The sequence below is a fragment of the Saccostrea echinata genome, unplaced genomic scaffold (genome assembly GCF_033153115.1).
Source record: "Saccostrea echinata isolate AGI-Se365-2 ecotype Australia unplaced genomic scaffold, CSIRO_AGI_Sech_v1 ptg000010l, whole genome shotgun sequence".
Classification (NCBI taxonomy): Eukaryota; Metazoa; Mollusca; class Bivalvia; order Ostreida; family Ostreidae; genus Saccostrea; species Saccostrea echinata.
Genome location: NW_026889759.1, coordinates 13,386,906 through 13,408,233, shown reverse-complemented (window position 1 = coordinate 13,408,233; position 21,328 = coordinate 13,386,906).

Genomic DNA, 21,328 nt, shown 5'->3' with positions numbered 1-21,328 from the left:
GGTCAGGGTCAAAGTTCAAGGTCACTTGGTTTATTGCTATATTGTACACATATATAAGGAATTTCTTATGTTTTTAAATGACCTTTGACCTTGACCTATATTTCAAAGGTCAAATATGCCGATGTAGTTGGTCCCATGTCTCTAAGATACACCGTTTAAAAAAAAAGTTCATTAAATGTAAGCAGCGAAAACTTTCAGGGACAGTAACTCATAGAAGGGGCCGAAGAACCCTTTCGCACTGTATAGATTGAAGAGTGTACTAAATGAGTCGAAGACACTGATGAAGGTTTGGAATGTCTACAGTTTACGGTTTCGGAGGAGTAGCGATAACAAGGTTTTATTGCGAAAGGGATGACAACTTTTGAATGGGTCAAGCTTGGGGGACAAGAATGAAATTTTTATAATACTTTTAGAAGGACATATCAAATATGCAAAGATATATAGTACATGTTGAAAGACAAAAGAGGTATAAAAAGAGCTAATTTTCTTATATTTTGAATGACCTTGACCTTTGACCTTGACCTTAAGTTCAAGGTCTAAGGTCAAAGAATCTTATGCAGTTGGTCCCATGTCTTTACGACTTGTCATTTAGAAAAGTTTTTCATTATTCGTAAACATGAGAAACGTCCAGGGGCAATAACTCATAAAAGGGGTCGACGAATTCTTTCGCAGTGAAACCTTGAAGCGAGTACTCAGTTAGTCGAAGACATTGGTTAAGGTTTCGTACCTCTGCGGTTTATGATTTGGAAGGAGTAGCGATAACAAGGTTTTTCGTTTAAAGGGCAAGAACTCCGAAAGGGGTCATAGGTCATACTCGTTGGGTAGTTTTTCGAAATAACTTTTGATGTCAAGTATCATGAACTATAAAGTTCTTCGAAAAGTCTTTCGGTTCAAAAGGCGGTAACGGAAAAATAATAATAATAATAAACATAAGCATTTCAATAGGTCTTTCCACAGAAAGGTGGAAAGACCTAATAAAACACTAGGAGACTAATTGTTCAGAGAACAATTAGAGGCCTTTCCACCTTTTTAAGTGTTTCCGTGTCATTTGGGTTGAGAAAAAGTAGAAAAATGCAAAAAATGCAAAAAAAAAAAAAAAAAAAAAAAAAAAAAAAAAAAATTGCTCCTCCAGCAGGGTTCGAACCCAAAACCCTTGGATTGAAAGGCAGTTGCGCTAACCATTCGGCCACGCATTCTGATATCCTTCGTAAGTTAATTGTTTAAGACTACAGAAGAAATGCAAGCGTATTTTTAGAATCGGTAGGGGAAGAAAGAAGTTCCGTAAAAGGAAATAGTTCCTGAATTTGCAAGCAGTATATAAAATAATAAGGGAGGGGCTGCGTGAGAAAACGTTAATACTGTTCCCTAAGGAAAATGTATTAATGGACTGTAGCCCGATTCATCGATATTGTGCGCATGTTGAATTTTTTGTAAATAGCTTTGTTGTAAGCTTAAAAGATCGGGTTCGGATTTTAACATTTCTGACTGAATATCCTGAAATAAATATGAAACATTTAAATAAGCATTTCTTTGGGTTAAATTAAATATGTGTATCACAAATTAAACTCCCAACATGCATTTTTAGAAGGAAAACACGACAATGAAAACGAGAATTGTTTTTAATATACCGAAAATCGCTATTTCTGGAAACTGATTAATTCTAAATAAAAATCAAATAAATTCCAAATGTAAAAGAAAGAGAGAATGCTTGGTATTAAAATGTCGTATCATATCAGGAGAATCGAATGCTACTAACGATATCTGAAGAAATAGCCGATAAAAGGTTTAGATCATTTCTTCGTTCACCTGCACTTAAATTTCAAACACAACAGAACTTGTAGTTTTTGCCGTGAAACGTCAAGACTTTTATAAAATTCTAGGACTCACCGTAAAACTCTCCAGAAAGTTTCTCTGAGGTCTATACTACATTTGTACCAAATCTGGTGTCGCTCCGAGGTCTGGTTTGAATTCTAGAGTAATATTCTACGTTGTTGTTGACGTGATTTTTTTTTTTTTTTTTTTTAAGAAGGGGGGGGGGATGAATTATTTATTTTATGCCGCTTTTACACTAAGAATTGTAACTACATCCACATCCTTAAGCCTTATTGTGACCTTTGGGTCAAGGTCAAAGGTCAAGGTCATTAAAAACCAAAACCAAAACAAAAAAAACAAAAAACAAACGAACCCAGAAATCTTTACTTTCTATGTTTTTACCTGATACTGGAGCTGAATGCATGTCCTTACTTTTCCATTTGACCCAATGTCAAGGTCAAAGGTCAGGGTCAAAGTTCAAGGTCACTTGGTTTATTGCTATATTGTACACATATATAAGGAATTTCTTATGTTTTTAAATGACCTTTGACCTTGACCTATATTTCAAAGGTCAAATATGCCGATGTAGTTGGTCCCATGTCTCTAAGATACACCGTTTAAAAAAAAAGTTCATTAAATGTAAGCAGCGAAAACTTTCAGGGACAGTAACTCATAGAAGGGGCCGAAGAACCCTTTCGCACTGTATAGATTGAAGAGTGTACTAAATGAGTCGAAGACACTGATGAAGGTTTGGAATGTCTACAGTTTACGGTTTCGGAGGAGTAGCGATAACAAGGTTTTATTGCGAAAGGGATGACAACTTTTGAATGGGTCAAGCTTGGGGGACAAGAATGAAATTTTTATAATACTTTTAGAAGGACATATCAAATATGCAAAGATATATAGTACATGTTGAAAGACAAAAGAGGTATAAAAAGAGCTAATTTTCTTATATTTTGAATGACCTTGACCTTTGACCTTGACCTTAAGTTCAAGGTCTAAGGTCAAAGAATCTTATGCAGTTGGTCCCATGTCTTTACGACTTGTCATTTAGAAAAGTTTTTCATTATTCGTAAACATGAGAAACGTCCAGGGGCAATAACTCATAAAAGGGGTCGACGAATTCTTTCGCAGTGAAACCTTGAAGCGAGTACTCAGTTAGTCGAAGACATTGGTTAAGGTTTCGTACCTCTGCGGTTTATGATTTGGAAGGAGTAGCGATAACAAGGTTTTTCGTTTAAAGGGCAAGAACTCCGAAAGGGGTCATAGGTCATACTCGTTGGGTAGTTTTTCGAAATAACTTTTGATGTCAAGTATCATGAACTATAAAGTTCTTCGAAAAGTCTTTCGGTTCAAAAGGCGGTAACGGAAAAATAATAATAATAATAAACATAAGCATTTCAATAGGTCTTTCCACAGAAAGGTGGAAAGACCTAATAAAACACTAGGAGACTAATTGTTCAGAGAACAATTAGAGGCCTTTCCACCTTTTTAAGTGTTTCCGTGTCATTTGGGTTGAGAAAAAGTAGAAAAATGCAAAAAATGCAAAAAAAAAAAAAAAAAAAAAAAAAAAAAAAAAAAATTGCTCCTCCAGCAGGGTTCGAACCCAAAACCCTTGGATTGAAAGGCAGTTGCGCTAACCATTCGGCCACGCATTCTGATATCCTTCGTAAGTTAATTGTTTAAGACTACAGAAGAAATGCAAGCGTATTTTTAGAATCGGTAGGGGAAGAAAGAAGTTCCGTAAAAGGAAATAGTTCCTGAATTTGCAAGCAGTATATAAAATAATAAGGGAGGGGCTGCGTGAGAAAACGTTAATACTGTTCCCTAAGGAAAATGTATTAATGGACTGTAGCCCGATTCATCGATATTGTGCGCATGTTGAATTTTTTGTAAATAGCTTTGTTGTAAGCTTAAAAGATCGGGTTCGGATTTTAACATTTCTGACTGAATATCCTGAAATAAATATGAAACATTTAAATAAGCATTTCTTTGGGTTAAATTAAATATGTGTATCACAAATTAAACTCCCAACATGCATTTTTAGAAGGAAAACACGACAATGAAAACGAGAATTGTTTTTAATATACCGAAAATCGCTATTTCTGGAAACTGATTAATTCTAAATAAAAATCAAATAAATTCCAAATGTAAAAGAAAGAGAGAATGCTTGGTATTAAAATGTCGTATCATATCAGGAGAATCGAATGCTACTAACGATATCTGAAGAAATAGCCGATAAAAGGTTTAGATCATTTCTTCGTTCACCTGCACTTAAATTTCAAACACAACAGAACTTGTAGTTTTTGCCGTGAAACGTCAAGACTTTTATAAAATTCTAGGACTCACCGTAAAACTCTCCAGAAAGTTTCTCTGAGGTCTATACTACATTTGTACCAAATCTGGTGTCGCTCCGAGGTCTGGTTTGAATTCTAGAGTAATATTCTACGTTGTTGTTGACGTGATTTTTTTTTTTTTTTTTTTTAAGAAGGGGGGGGGGATGAATTATTTATTTTATGCCGCTTTTACACTAAGAATTGTAACTACATCCACATCCTTAAGCCTTATTGTGACCTTTGGGTCAAGGTCAAAGGTCAAGGTCATTAAAAACCAAAACCAAAACAAAAAAAACAAAAAACAAACGAACCCAGAAATCTTTACTTTCTATGTTTTTACCTGATACTGGAGCTGAATGCATGTCCTTACTTTTCCATTTGACCCAATGTCAAGGTCAAAGGTCAGGGTCAAAGTTCAAGGTCACTTGGTTTATTGCTATATTGTACACATATATAAGGAATTTCTTATGTTTTTAAATGACCTTTGACCTTGACCTATATTTCAAAGGTCAAATATGCCGATGTAGTTGGTCCCATGTCTCTAAGATACACCGTTTAAAAAAAAAGTTCATTAAATGTAAGCAGCGAAAACTTTCAGGGACAGTAACTCATAGAAGGGGCCGAAGAACCCTTTCGCACTGTATAGATTGAAGAGTGTACTAAATGAGTCGAAGACACTGATGAAGGTTTGGAATGTCTACAGTTTACGGTTTCGGAGGAGTAGCGATAACAAGGTTTTATTGCGAAAGGGATGACAACTTTTGAATGGGTCAAGCTTGGGGGACAAGAATGAAATTTTTATAATACTTTTAGAAGGACATATCAAATATGCAAAGATATATAGTACATGTTGAAAGACAAAAGAGGTATAAAAAGAGCTAATTTTCTTATATTTTGAATGACCTTGACCTTTGACCTTGACCTTAAGTTCAAGGTCTAAGGTCAAAGAATCTTATGCAGTTGGTCCCATGTCTTTACGACTTGTCATTTAGAAAAGTTTTTCATTATTCGTAAACATGAGAAACGTCCAGGGGCAATAACTCATAAAAGGGGTCGACGAATTCTTTCGCAGTGAAACCTTGAAGCGAGTACTCAGTTAGTCGAAGACATTGGTTAAGGTTTCGTACCTCTGCGGTTTATGATTTGGAAGGAGTAGCGATAACAAGGTTTTTCGTTTAAAGGGCAAGAACTCCGAAAGGGGTCATAGGTCATACTCGTTGGGTAGTTTTTCGAAATAACTTTTGATGTCAAGTATCATGAACTATAAAGTTCTTCGAAAAGTCTTTCGGTTCAAAAGGCGGTAACGGAAAAATAATAATAATAATAAACATAAGCATTTCAATAGGTCTTTCCACAGAAAGGTGGAAAGACCTAATAAACAGAACAATTTCAATAGGTCTTTCCACAGAAAGGTGGAAAGACCTAATAATAAACATAAGCATTTCAATAGGTCTTTCCACAGAAAGGTGGAAAGACCTAATAAAACACTAGGAGACTAATTGTTCAGAGAACAATTAGAGGCCTTTCCACCTTTTTAAGTGTTTCCGTGTCATTTGGGTTGAGAAAAAGTAGAAAAATGCAAAAAATGCAAAAAAAAAAAAAAAAAAAAAAAAAAAAAAAAAAAAAATTGCTCCTCCAGCAGGGTTCGAACCCAAAACCCTTGAATTGAAAGGCAGTTGCGCTAACCATTCGGCCACGCATTCTGATATCCTTCGTAAGTTAATTGTTTAAGACTACAGAAGAAATGCAAGCGTATTTTTAGAATCGGTAGGGGAAGAAAGAAGTTCCGTAAAAGGAAATAGTTCCTGAATTTGCAAGCAGTATATAAAATAATAAGGGAGGGGCTGCGTGAGAAAACGTTAATACTGTTCCCTAAGGAAAATGTATTAATGGACTGTAGCCCGATTCATCGATATTGTGCGCATGTTGAATTTTTTGTAAATAGCTTTGTTGTAAGCTTAAAAGATCGGGTTCGGATTTTAACATTTCTGACTGAATATCCTGAAATAAATATGAAACATTTAAATAAGCATTTCTTTGGGTTAAATTAAATATGTGTATCACAAATTAAACTCCCAACATGCATTTTTAGAAGGAAAACACGACAATGAAAACGAGAATTGTTTTTAATATACCGAAAATCGCTATTTCTGGAAACTGATTAATTCTAAATAAAAATCAAATAAATTCCAAATGTAAAAGAAAGAGAGAATGCTTGGTATTAAAATGTCGTATCATATCAGGAGAATCGAATGCTACTAACGATATCTGAAGAAATAGCCGATAAAAGGTTTAGATCATTTCTTCGTTCACCTGCACTTAAATTTCAAACACAACAGAACTTGTAGTTTTTGCCGTGAAACGTCAAGACTTTTATAAAATTCTAGGACTCACCGTAAAACTCTCCAGAAAGTTTCTCTGAGGTCTATACTACATTTGTACCAAATCTGGTGTCGCTCCGAGGTCTGGTTTGAATTCTAGAGTAATATTCTACGTTGTTGTTGACGTGATTTTTTTTTTTTTTTTTTTTTAAGAAGGGGGGGGGGGGGATGAATTATTTATTTTATGCCGCTTTTACACTAAGAATTGTAACTACATCCACATCCTTAAGCCTTATTGTGACCTTTGGGTCAAGGTCAAAGGTCAAGGTCATTAAAAACCAAAACCAAAACAAAAAAAACAAAAAACAAACGAACCCAGAAATCTTTACTTTCTATGTTTTTACCTGATACTGGAGCTGAATGCATGTCCTTACTTTTCCATTTGACCCAATGTCAAGGTCAAAGGTCAGGGTCAAAGTTCAAGGTCACTTGGTTTATTGCTATATTGTACACATATATAAGGAATTTCTTATGTTTTTAAATGACCTTTGACCTTGACCTATATTTCAAAGGTCAAATATGCCGATGTAGTTGGTCCCATGTCTCTAAGATACACCGTTTAAAAAAAAAGTTCATTAAATGTAAGCAGCGAAAACTTTCAGGGACAGTAACTCATAGAAGGGGCCGAAGAACCCTTTCGCACTGTATAGATTGAAGAGTGTACTAAATGAGTCGAAGACACTGATGAAGGTTTGGAATGTCTACAGTTTACGGTTTCGGAGGAGTAGCGATAACAAGGTTTTATTGCGAAAGGGATGACAACTTTTGAATGGGTCAAGCTTGGGGGACAAGAATGAAATTTTTATAATACTTTTAGAAGGACATATCAAATATGCAAAGATATATAGTACATGTTGAAAGACAAAAGAGGTATAAAAAGAGCTAATTTTCTTATATTTTGAATGACCTTGACCTTTGACCTTGACCTTAAGTTCAAGGTCTAAGGTCAAAGAATCTTATGCAGTTGGTCCCATGTCTTTACGACTTGTCATTTAGAAAAGTTTTTCATTATTCGTAAACATGAGAAACGTCCAGGGGCAATAACTCATAAAAGGGGTCGACGAATTCTTTCGCAGTGAAACCTTGAAGCGAGTACTCAGTTAGTCGAAGACATTGGTTAAGGTTTCGTACCTCTGCGGTTTATGATTTGGAAGGAGTAGCGATAACAAGGTTTTTCGTTTAAAGGGCAAGAACTCCGAAAGGGGTCATAGGTCATACTCGTTGGGTAGTTTTTCGAAATAACTTTTGATGTCAAGTATCATGAACTATAAAGTTCTTCGAAAAGTCTTTCGGTTCAAAAGGCGGTAACGGAAAAATAATAATAATAATAAACATAAGCATTTCAATAGGTCTTTCCACAGAAAGGTGGAAAGACCTAATAAACAGAACAATTTCAATAGGTCTTTCCACAGAAAGGTGGAAAGACCTAATAATAAACATAAGCATTTCAATAGGTCTTTCCACAGAAAGGTGGAAAGACCTAATAAAACACTAGGAGACTAATTGTTCAGAGAACAATTAGAGGCCTTTCCACCTTTTTAAGTGTTTCCGTGTCATTTGGGTTGAGAAAAAGTAGAAAAATGCAAAAAATGCAAAAAAAAAAAAAAAAAAAAAAAAAAAAAAAAAAAAATTGCTCCTCCAGCAGGGTTCGAACCCAAAACCCTTGAATTGAAAGGCAGTTGCGCTAACCATTCGGCCACGCATTCTGATATCCTTCGTAAGTTAATTGTTTAAGACTACAGAAGAAATGCAAGCGTATTTTTAGAATCGGTAGGGGAAGAAAGAAGTTCCGTAAAAGGAAATAGTTCCTGAATTTGCAAGCAGTATATAAAATAATAAGGGAGGGGCTGCGTGAGAAAACGTTAATACTGTTCCCTAAGGAAAATGTATTAATGGACTGTAGCCCGATTCATCGATATTGTGCGCATGTTGAATTTTTTGTAAATAGCTTTGTTGTAAGCTTAAAAGATCGGGTTCGGATTTTAACATTTCTGACTGAATATCCTGAAATAAATATGAAACATTTAAATAAGCATTTCTTTGGGTTAAATTAAATATGTGTATCACAAATTAAACTCCCAACATGCATTTTTAGAAGGAAAACACGACAATGAAAACGAGAATTGTTTTTAATATACCGAAAATCGCTATTTCTGGAAACTGATTAATTCTAAATAAAAATCAAATAAATTCCAAATGTAAAAGAAAGAGAGAATGCTTGGTATTAAAATGTCGTATCATATCAGGAGAATCGAATGCTACTAACGATATCTGAAGAAATAGCCGATAAAAGGTTTAGATCATTTCTTCGTTCACCTGCACTTAAATTTCAAACACAACAGAACTTGTAGTTTTTGCCGTGAAACGTCAAGACTTTTATAAAATTCTAGGACTCACCGTAAAACTCTCCAGAAAGTTTCTCTGAGGTCTATACTACATTTGTACCAAATCTGGTGTCGCTCCGAGGTCTGGTTTGAATTCTAGAGTAATATTCTACGTTGTTGTTGACGTGATTTTTTTTTTTTTTTTTTTTAAGAAGGGGGGGGGGATGAATTATTTATTTTATGCCGCTTTTACACTAAGAATTGTAACTACATCCACATCCTTAAGCCTTATTGTGACCTTTGGGTCAAGGTCAAAGGTCAAGGTCATTAAAAACCAAAACCAAAACAAAAAAAACAAAAAACAAACGAACCCAGAAATCTTTACTTTCTATGTTTTTACCTGATACTGGAGCTGAATGCATGTCCTTACTTTTCCATTTGACCCAATGTCAAGGTCAAAGGTCAGGGTCAAAGTTCAAGGTCACTTGGTTTATTGCTATATTGTACACATATATAAGGAATTTCTTATGTTTTTAAATGACCTTTGACCTTGACCTATATTTCAAAGGTCAAATATGCCGATGTAGTTGGTCCCATGTCTCTAAGATACACCGTTTAAAAAAAAAGTTCATTAAATGTAAGCAGCGAAAACTTTCAGGGACAGTAACTCATAGAAGGGGCCGAAGAACCCTTTCGCACTGTATAGATTGAAGAGTGTACTAAATGAGTCGAAGACACTGATGAAGGTTTGGAATGTCTACAGTTTACGGTTTCGGAGGAGTAGCGATAACAAGGTTTTATTGCGAAAGGGATGACAACTTTTGAATGGGTCAAGCTTGGGGGACAAGAATGAAATTTTTATAATACTTTTAGAAGGACATATCAAATATGCAAAGATATATAGTACATGTTGAAAGACAAAAGAGGTATAAAAAGAGCTAATTTTCTTATATTTTGAATGACCTTGACCTTTGACCTTGACCTTAAGTTCAAGGTCTAAGGTCAAAGAATCTTATGCAGTTGGTCCCATGTCTTTACGACTTGTCATTTAGAAAAGTTTTTCATTATTCGTAAACATGAGAAACGTCCAGGGGCAATAACTCATAAAAGGGGTCGACGAATTCTTTCGCAGTGAAACCTTGAAGCGAGTACTCAGTTAGTCGAAGACATTGGTTAAGGTTTCGTACCTCTGCGGTTTATGATTTGGAAGGAGTAGCGATAACAAGGTTTTTCGTTTAAAGGGCAAGAACTCCGAAAGGGGTCATAGGTCATACTCGTTGGGTAGTTTTTCGAAATAACTTTTGATGTCAAGTATCATGAACTATAAAGTTCTTCGAAAAGTCTTTCGGTTCAAAAGGCGGTAACGGAAAAATAATAATAATAATAAACATAAGCATTTCAATAGGTCTTTCCACAGAAAGGTGGAAAGACCTAATAAACAGAACAATTTCAATAGGTCTTTCCACAGAAAGGTGGAAAGACCTAATAATAAACATAAGCATTTCAATAGGTCTTTCCACAGAAAGGTGGAAAGACCTAATAAAACACTAGGAGACTAATTGTTCAGAGAACAATTAGAGGCCTTTCCACCTTTTTAAGTGTTTCCGTGTCATTTGGGTTGAGAAAAAGTAGAAAAATGCAAAAAATGCAAAAAAAAAAAAAAAAAAAAAAAAAAAAAAAAAAAAAATTGCTCCTCCAGCAGGGTTCGAACCCAAAACCCTTGAATTGAAAGGCAGTTGCGCTAACCATTCGGCCACGCATTCTGATATCCTTCGTAAGTTAATTGTTTAAGACTACAGAAGAAATGCAAGCGTATTTTTAGAATCGGTAGGGGAAGAAAGAAGTTCCGTAAAAGGAAATAGTTCCTGAATTTGCAAGCAGTATATAAAATAATAAGGGAGGGGCTGCGTGAGAAAACGTTAATACTGTTCCCTAAGGAAAATGTATTAATGGACTGTAGCCCGATTCATCGATATTGTGCGCATGTTGAATTTTTTGTAAATAGCTTTGTTGTAAGCTTAAAAGATCGGGTTCGGATTTTAACATTTCTGACTGAATATCCTGAAATAAATATGAAACATTTAAATAAGCATTTCTTTGGGTTAAATTAAATATGTGTATCACAAATTAAACTCCCAACATGCATTTTTAGAAGGAAAACACGACAATGAAAACGAGAATTGTTTTTAATATACCGAAAATCGCTATTTCTGGAAACTGATTAATTCTAAATAAAAATCAAATAAATTCCAAATGTAAAAGAAAGAGAGAATGCTTGGTATTAAAATGTCGTATCATATCAGGAGAATCGAATGCTACTAACGATATCTGAAGAAATAGCCGATAAAAGGTTTAGATCATTTCTTCGTTCACCTGCACTTAAATTTCAAACACAACAGAACTTGTAGTTTTTGCCGTGAAACGTCAAGACTTTTATAAAATTCTAGGACTCACCGTAAAACTCTCCAGAAAGTTTCTCTGAGGTCTATACTACATTTGTACCAAATCTGGTGTCGCTCCGAGGTCTGGTTTGAATTCTAGAGTAATATTCTACGTTGTTGTTGACGTGATTTTTTTTTTTTTTTTTTTTTAAGAAGGGGGGGGGGGATGAATTATTTATTTTATGCCGCTTTTACACTAAGAATTGTAACTACATCCACATCCTTAAGCCTTATTGTGACCTTTGGGTCAAGGTCAAAGGTCAAGGTCATTAAAAACCAAAACCAAAACAAAAAAAACAAAAAACAAACGAACCCAGAAATCTTTACTTTCTATGTTTTTACCTGATACTGGAGCTGAATGCATGTCCTTACTTTTCCATTTGACCCAATGTCAAGGTCAAAGGTCAGGGTCAAAGTTCAAGGTCACTTGGTTTATTGCTATATTGTACACATATATAAGGAATTTCTTATGTTTTTAAATGACCTTTGACCTTGACCTATATTTCAAAGGTCAAATATGCCGATGTAGTTGGTCCCATGTCTCTAAGATACACCGTTTAAAAAAAAAGTTCATTAAATGTAAGCAGCGAAAACTTTCAGGGACAGTAACTCATAGAAGGGGCCGAAGAACCCTTTCGCACTGTATAGATTGAAGAGTGTACTAAATGAGTCGAAGACACTGATGAAGGTTTGGAATGTCTACAGTTTACGGTTTCGGAGGAGTAGCGATAACAAGGTTTTATTGCGAAAGGGATGACAACTTTTGAATGGGTCAAGCTTGGGGGACAAGAATGAAATTTTTATAATACTTTTAGAAGGACATATCAAATATGCAAAGATATATAGTACATGTTGAAAGACAAAAGAGGTATAAAAAGAGCTAATTTTCTTATATTTTGAATGACCTTGACCTTTGACCTTGACCTTAAGTTCAAGGTCTAAGGTCAAAGAATCTTATGCAGTTGGTCCCATGTCTTTACGACTTGTCATTTAGAAAAGTTTTTCATTATTCGTAAACATGAGAAACGTCCAGGGGCAATAACTCATAAAAGGGGTCGACGAATTCTTTCGCAGTGAAACCTTGAAGCGAGTACTCAGTTAGTCGAAGACATTGGTTAAGGTTTCGTACCTCTGCGGTTTATGATTTGGAAGGAGTAGCGATAACAAGGTTTTTCGTTTAAAGGGCAAGAACTCCGAAAGGGGTCATAGGTCATACTCGTTGGGTAGTTTTTCGAAATAACTTTTGATGTCAAGTATCATGAACTATAAAGTTCTTCGAAAAGTCTTTCGGTTCAAAAGGCGGTAACGGAAAAATAATAATAATAATAAACATAAGCATTTCAATAGGTCTTTCCACAGAAAGGTGGAAAGACCTAATAAAACACTAGGAGACTAATTGTTCAGAGAACAATTAGAGGCCTTTCCACCTTTTTAAGTGTTTCCGTGTCATTTGGGTTGAGAAAAAGTAGAAAAATGCAAAAAATGCAAAAAAAAAAAAAAAAAAAAAAAAAAAAAAAAAAATTGCTCCTCCAGCAGGGTTCGAACCCAAAACCCTTGGATTGAAAGGCAGTTGCGCTAACCATTCGGCCACGCATTCTGATATCCTTCGTAAGTTAATTGTTTAAGACTACAGAAGAAATGCAAGCGTATTTTTAGAATCGGTAGGGGAAGAAAGAAGTTCCGTAAAAGGAAATAGTTCCTGAATTTGCAAGCAGTATATAAAATAATAAGGGAGGGGCTGCGTGAGAAAACGTTAATACTGTTCCCTAAGGAAAATGTATTAATGGACTGTAGCCCGATTCATCGATATTGTGCGCATGTTGAATTTTTTGTAAATAGCTTTGTTGTAAGCTTAAAAGATCGGGTTCGGATTTTAACATTTCTGACTGAATATCCTGAAATAAATATGAAACATTTAAATAAGCATTTCTTTGGGTTAAATTAAATATGTGTATCACAAATTAAACTCCCAACATGCATTTTTAGAAGGAAAACACGACAATGAAAACGAGAATTGTTTTTAATATACCGAAAATCGCTATTTCTGGAAACTGATTAATTCTAAATAAAAATCAAATAAATTCCAAATGTAAAAGAAAGAGAGAATGCTTGGTATTAAAATGTCGTATCATATCAGGAGAATCGAATGCTACTAACGATATCTGAAGAAATAGCCGATAAAAGGTTTAGATCATTTCTTCGTTCACCTGCACTTAAATTTCAAACACAACAGAACTTGTAGTTTTTGCCGTGAAACTTCAAGACTTCTATAAACTTAGAGGACTCACCGTAAAACTCTCCAGAAACTTCCTCTGAGGTCTATACTACAATTGTACCAAATATGGTGTCGATCCGAGGTCTGGTTTGAATTTGACAGAAATATTCTACGTTGTTGTTGATGTGATTTTTTTTTTTTTTTAAGAAGAGGGGGGGGGGTAGGTTAATTATTTATTTTATGCCTCTTTTAAACTAAGAATTGTAACTACTTCCAATTCCTTAAGCCTGATTGTGACCTTGGGTCAAGGTCAAAGGTCAAGGTCATTCAAAAAAAAAAAACAAAAAACAACAAACCCCCCCCCCAAGAAATCTTTACTTTCTGTCTTTTTACCAGATACTGGAGCTGGATGCATGTCCTAGCTTTTCTATTTGACCCAAGGTCAAAGGTCAAGGTCAAAGTTCAAGGTCATTTGGTGAATTGCTATATTTTACACATATATAAAGGATTTCTTATGTTTTTAAATGACCTTGACCTTTGACCTTGACCTATATTTCAAGGTCAAAGGTCGAACATGCCCATGCAGTTGATCCCATGTCTCTAGGATACACCGTTTTAAAAAAAAGTTCATTAAATGTAAGCAGCGTAAACTTTCAGGGGCAGTAACTCATACAAGGGACCAAAGAATGCTTTCGCAATGATAGAATGAAGAGAGTACTAAATGAGTCGAAGACACTGATGAAGGTTTGGAATCTCTACGGTTTACGGTTTCGGAGGAGTAGCGATAACAAGGTTTTGTTGCACAAGGGGTGACAACTTTTGAATGGGTCAAGCTCGGGGGACAAGAATGAAATCTTTGAAATAGTTTTAGAAGGACATATTACAGATGCAAAGATATTCAGTATATGTTGAAAGACAAAAGAGATATTAAAAAAGCTAATTTTCTCATATTTTGAATGACCTTGACCTTTGACCTTCACAAAAATTTCGAGGTCAGAGGTCACAAAATCTATTGCAGTTGGTCCCATGTCTTTACGACTTATCGTTTAGAGAATTTTGTCATTATTCGTAAACATCAAAAACTCTCAGGGGCAGTAATTTACTAAAGGGCTCGACAAATCGTTTCGCAATGAAAAGATTGAAAAGTCCTCTCGAGTAGTCGAAAACATTGGTGAAGGTTCTGTATCTCTACGGTTTATGGTTTCGAAGGAGTAGCGATAACAGGCTATTCTTCCGAAAGGGGCAATAACTTCGTAAGAGGTCATGGGTCAAACACGGGGGGTCGTTTTTCGAAATAACTTTTAATGTCCAGTATCATGAACTATAAAGTTTTTCGATAAGTCTTACGGTTTCAAAAGTCCGGGAAGAAAAAGAAGAATAATAATAATAATAATAAACATAAGCATTTCAAGAGGTCTTTCCACAGAAAGGTGGAAAGACCTAATAAAGCACTAGGAGACTAATTGTTCAGAGAACAATTAGAGGCCTTTCCACCTTTCTAAGTGTTTCCGTGTCATTTGGGTTGAAGAAAAGGAGAGAAATGCAAATAATGCAAATAATGCAAAAAAAAAAAAAAAAAAAAAAAAAAAAAAAAAAAAAATGCTCCTCCAGCTAGGCTCGAACTCAAAACCCTTGGGTTGAAAGGCAGGTGCGCTAACAATTCGGCCACGCATTCCGATAACATATGTAAGTTAATTGTTTAAGACTATAGAAGAAATTAGTGTTAAATCTAAAGCAAACTAGCATGGCGCCGCGCCATGCCCTTTTCTCTCGGCGCCATGCCCTTTTTTCCAGCGCCATGCCCTTTTTTCCTTGCAAAAATATATAAATGTGCCTAGCAGAGGCAAGATGGACTAGCGGCTTTGTTTATTCAGTGCATGCTGAGTAGCCCCTTTGTTTATTTAATGCACGCAAAGGTGTGAATTCAGGACAGGAAATCACTTCTCGCTTGAACGCACACAGCCACCTTGCCAGGTAACATGCCTCAGGCTGTTAGGGTATAAGAGATAACACGAGAAAATATCATTTGATTGCATTGATTATGCAAGAATTAGCCCAATGTCAAAGATAGATTAATTTGTAAATTAAAATGTTACACATTTTAAATCAGGATCGTTTCTTTTTAAATTGAAAGTAGAAAAAACAGAGTTGATGAAGAAATGTGAAAAATAAACTGCTGATGAATTAAGTCAACTTACAATGTACAGTACCAAAAAAAACCTGAATATTATGTGTGAAATGGGCTAGGAAACAACGAAGTATGAAGTTAGTTTCTTTCAACATGTTCAATGATTCTGTACGTGTTCTACTTTTTGAGTTGACACCCAGAGGCTCAATGTTTCTAAGCCAGAAAAAAGTTTTAACCAATTTATATATTATTTCAAGTTTAATTTTTTGGTATAATCAGTTTTCACTTGATTTTGTTGATAGATTATTTTCAAAATAAAGAGAATGCCCTCTACATTTATTATACAAGTAGCCCCCCCCCCCACCCCCTTTGCAATTTTGTTCTGTTATTTACCTCATACACAAATAACAATATTAAAGGAAGGGAAAAAAAAATCATACCCCAGACTAAAATAATTCTTGAGCAAGTGACAAAAAGATTCACACCTATTACTTTTTAAGCATAACCTTGATAACCATACTAATTTCTTGATTAAAAAATTTGAATTTCAATTTTGGCAATAATTGCCCTCTCAGTGTGTATTAAATGAATTAAGCTGACAGATTTATAAATTTTTCTTTTAGATACTTGTATAACTAAAGATTTCAGTATTAAATAATAATTTAAGTACATAAACATGATAAAGAAAATATTTATAATTTCAAAGACGTTAAAAAAGTGCCCTCATGAAAACTTGTTGCGGCGTAAAGTGCCCTTTTGATTATTGGATTACCATGCCCTTTTTAGGGTCTGGATTTAACACTAAGAAATGCAAGCGTATTTTTAGAATCGGTAGGGGAAGAAAGAAGTTCCGTAAAAGGAAATAGTTCCTGAATTTGCAAGCAGTATATTAAATAATAAGGGACGGACTGCGTAAGAAAACATTAACACTGTTCCCTAATGAAAATGTATTAATGGACTGTAGCCCGATTCATCGATATTGTGAGCATGCTGATTTTTTTTTGTAAATAGCTTTGTTGTAAGCTTAAAAGATCGGGTTCGGATTTTAACATTTCTGACTGAATATCCTGAAATAAATATGAAACATTTAAATAAGCATTTCTTTGGGTTTAATAAAATATGTGTAGCCCAAATTAAACTCCCAACATGCATTTTTAGAAGGGAAACACGACAATGAAAGCGAGAATTGTTTTTAATCTACCGAAAATCGCTATTTCTGGAAACTGATTAATTCTAAATAAAAATCAAATAAATTCCAAATGTAAAAGAAAGAGAGAATGCTTGGTATTAAAATGTCGTATCATATCAGGAGAATCGAATGCTGCTAACGACATCTGAAGAAATAGCCGATAAAAGGTTTAGATCATTCCTTCGTTCACCTGCACTTTAATTACAAACACAACAGAACTTGTAGTTTTTGCCGTGAAACTTCAAGACTTCTATAAACTTAGAGGACTCACCGTAAAACTCTCCAGAAACTTCCTCTGAGGTCTATACTACAATTGTACCAAATATGGTGTCGATCCGAGGTCTGGTTTGAATTTGACAGAAATATTCTACGTTGTTGTTGATGTGATTTTTTTTTTTTTTTAAGAAGAGGGGGGGGGTAGGTTAATTATTTATTTTATGCCTCTTTTAAACTAAGAATTGTAACTACTTCCAATTCCTTAAGCCTGATTGTGACCTTGGGTCAAGGTCAAAGGTCAAGGTCATTCAAAAAAAAAAAACAAAAAACAACAAACCCCCCCCCCCCAAGAAATCTTTACTTTCTGTCTTTTTACCAGATACTGGAGCTGGATGCATGTCCTAGCTTTTCTATTTGACCCAAGGTCAAAGGTCAAGGTCAAAGTTCAAGGTCATTTGGTGAATTGCTATATTTTACACATATATAAAGGATTTCTTATGTTTTTAAATGACCTTGACCTTTGACCTTGACCTATATTTCAAGGTCAAAGGTCGAACATGCCCATGCAGTTGATCCCATGTCTCTAGGATACACCGTTTTAAAAAAAAGTTCATTAAATGTAAGCAGCGTAAACTTTCAGGGGCAGTAACTCATACAAGGGACCAAAGAATGCTTTCGCAATGATAGAATGAAGAGAGTACTAAATGAGTCGAAGACACTGATGAAGGTTTGGAATCTCTACGGTTTACGGTTTCGGAGGAGTAGCGATAACAAGGTTTTGTTGCACAAGGGGTGACAACTTTTGAATGGGTCAAGCTCGGGGGACAAGAATGAAATCTTTGAAATAGTTTTAGAAGGACATATTACAGATGCAAAGATATTCAGTATATGTTGAAAGACAAAAGAGATATTAAAAAAGCTAATTTTCTCATATTTTGAATGACCTTGACCTTTGACCTTCACAAAAATTTCGAGGTCAGAGGTCACAAAATCTATTGCAGTTGGTCCCATGTCTTTACGACTTATCGTTTAGAGAATTTTGTCATTATTCGTAAACATCAAAAACTCTCAGGGGCAGTAATTTACTAAAGGGCTCGACAAATCGTTTCGCAATGAAAAGATTGAAAAGTCCTCTCGAGTAGTCGAAAACATTGGTGAAGGTTCTGTATCTCTACGGTTTATGGTTTCGAAGGAGTAGCGATAACAGGCTATTCTTCCGAAAGGGGCAATAACTTCGTAAGAGGTCATGGGTCAAACACGGGGGGTCGTTTTTCGAAATAACTTTTAATGTCCAGTATCATGAACTATAAAGTTTTTCGATAAGTCTTACGGTTTCAAAAGTCCGGGAAGAAAAAGAAGAAGAATAATAATAACTAGGAGACTAATTGTTCAGAGAACAATTAGAGGCCTTTCCACCTTTTTAAGTGTTTCCGTGTCATTTGGGTTGAAAAAAAGAAGAAAAATGCAAAAAAAAAAAAAAAAAAAAAAAAAAAATTGCTCCTCCAGCAGGGTTCGAACCCAAAACCCTTGAATTGAAAGGCAGTTGCGCTAACCATTCGGCCACGCATTCTGATATCCTTCGTAAGTTAATTGTTTAAGACTACAGAAGAAATGCAAGCGTATTTTTAGAATCGGTAGGGGAAGAAAGAAGTTCCGTAAAAGGAAATAGTTCCTGAATTTGCAAGCAGTATATAAAATAATAAGGGAGGGGCTGCGTGAGAAAACGTTAATACTGTTCCCTAAGGAAAATGTATTAATGGACTGTAGCCCGATTCATCGATATTGTGCGCATGTTGAATTTTTTGTAAATAGCTTTGTTGTAAGCTTAAAAGATCGGGTTCGGATTTTAACATTTCTGACTGAATATCCTGAAATAAATATGAAACATTTAAATAAGCATTTCTTTGGGTTAAATTAAATATGTGTATCACAAATTAAACTCCCAACATGCATTTTTAGAAGGAAAACACGACAATGAAAACGAGAATTGTTTTTAATATACCGAAAATCGCTATTTCTGGAAACTGATTAATTCTAAATAAAAATCAAATAAATTCCAAATGTAAAAGAAAGAGAGAATGCTTGGTATTAAAATGTCGTATCATATCAGGAGAATCGAATGCTACTAACGATATCTGAAGAAATAGCCGATAAAAGGTTTAGATCATTTCTTCGTTCACCTGCACTTAAATTTCAAACACAACAGAACTTGTAGTTTTTGCCGTGAAACGTCAAGACTTTTATAAAATTCTAGGACTCACCGTAAAACTCTCCAGAAAGTTTCTCTGAGGTCTATACTACATTTGTACCAAATCTGGTGTCGCTCCGAGGTCTGGTTTGAATTCTAGAGTAATATTCTACGTTGTTGTTGACGTGATTTTTTTTTTTTTTTTTTTTTAAGAAGGGGGGGGGGGATGAATTATTTATTTTATGCCGCTTTTACACTAAGAATTGTAACTACATCCACATCCTTAAGCCTTATTGTGACCTTTGGGTCAAGGTCAAAGGTCAAGGTCATTAAAAACCAAAACCAAAACAAAAAAAACAAAAAACAAACGAACCCAGAAATCTTTACTTTCTATGTTTTTACCTGATACTGGAGCTGAATGCATGTCCTTACTTTTCCATTTGACCCAATGTCAAGGTCAAAGGTCAGGGTCAAAGTTCAAGGTCACTTGGTTTATTGCTATATTGTACACATATATAAGGAATTTCTTATGTTTTTAAATGACCTTTGACCTTGACCTATATTTCAAAGGTCAAATATGCCGATGTAGTTGGTCCCATGTCTCTAAGATACACCGTTTAAAAAAAAAGTTCATTAAATGTAAGCAGCGAAAACTTTCAGGGACAGTAACTCATAGAAGGGGCCGAAGAACCCTTTCGCACTGTATAGATTGAAGAGTGTACTAAATGAGTCGAAGACACTGATGAAGGTTTGGAATGTCTACAGTTTACGGTTTCGGAGGAGTAGCGATAACAAGGTTTTATTGCGAAAGGGATGACAACTTTTGAATGGGTCAAGCTTGGGGGACAAGAATGAAATTTTTATAATACTTTTAGAAGGACATATCAAATATGCAAAGATATATAGTACATGTTGAAAGACAAAAGAGGTATAAAAAGAGCTAATTTTCTTATATTTTGAATGACCTTGACCTTTGACCTTGACCTTAAGTTCAAGGTCTAAGGTCAAAGAATCTTATGCAGTTGGTCCCATGTCTTTACGACTTGTCATTTAGAAAAGTTTTTCATTATTCGTAAACATGAGAAACGTCCAGGGGCAATAACTCATAAAAGGGGTCGACGAATTCTTTCGCAGTGAAACCTTGAAGCGAGTACTCAGTTAGTCGAAGACATTGGTTAAGGTTTCGTACCTCTGCGGTTTATGATTTGGAAGGAGTAGCGATAACAAGGTTTTTCGTTTAAAGGGCAAGAACTCCGAAAGGGGTCATAGGTCATACTCGTTGGGTAGTTTTTCGAAATAACTTTTGATGTCAAGTATCATGAACTATAAAGTTCTTCGAAAAGTCTTTCGGTTCAAAAGGCGGTAACGGAAAAATAATAATAATAATAAACATAAGCATTTCAATAGGTCTTTCCACAGAAAGGTGGAAAGACCTAATAAAACACTAGGAGACTAATTGTTCAGAGAACAATTAGAGGCCTTTCCACCTTTTTAAGTGTTTCCGTGTCATTTGGGTTGAGAAAAAGTAGAAAAATGCAAAAAATGCAAAAAAAAAAAAAAAAAAAAAAAAAAAAAAAAAAAATTGCTCCTCCAGCAGGGTTCGAACCCAAAACCCTTGGATTGAAAGGCAGTTGCGCTAACCATTCGGCCACGCATTCTGATATCCTTCGTAAGTTAATTGTTTAAGACTACAGAAGAAATGCAAGCGTATTTTTAGAATCGGTAGGGGAAGAAAGAAGTTCCGTAAAAGGAAATAGTTCCTGAATTTGCAAGCAGTATATAAAATAATAAGGGAGGGGCTGCGTGAGAAAACGTTAATACTGTTCCCTAAGGAAAATGTATTAATGGACTGTAGCCCGATTCATCGATATTGTGCGCATGTTGAATTTTTTGTAAATAGCTTTGTTGTAAGCTTAAAAGATCGGGTTCGGATTTTAACATTTCTGACTGAATATCCTGAAATAAATATGAAACATTTAAATAAGCATTTCTTTGGGTTAAATTAAATATGTGTATCACAAATTAAACTCCCAACATGCATTTTTAGAAGGAAAACACGACAATGAAAACGAGAATTGTTTTTAATATACCGAAAATC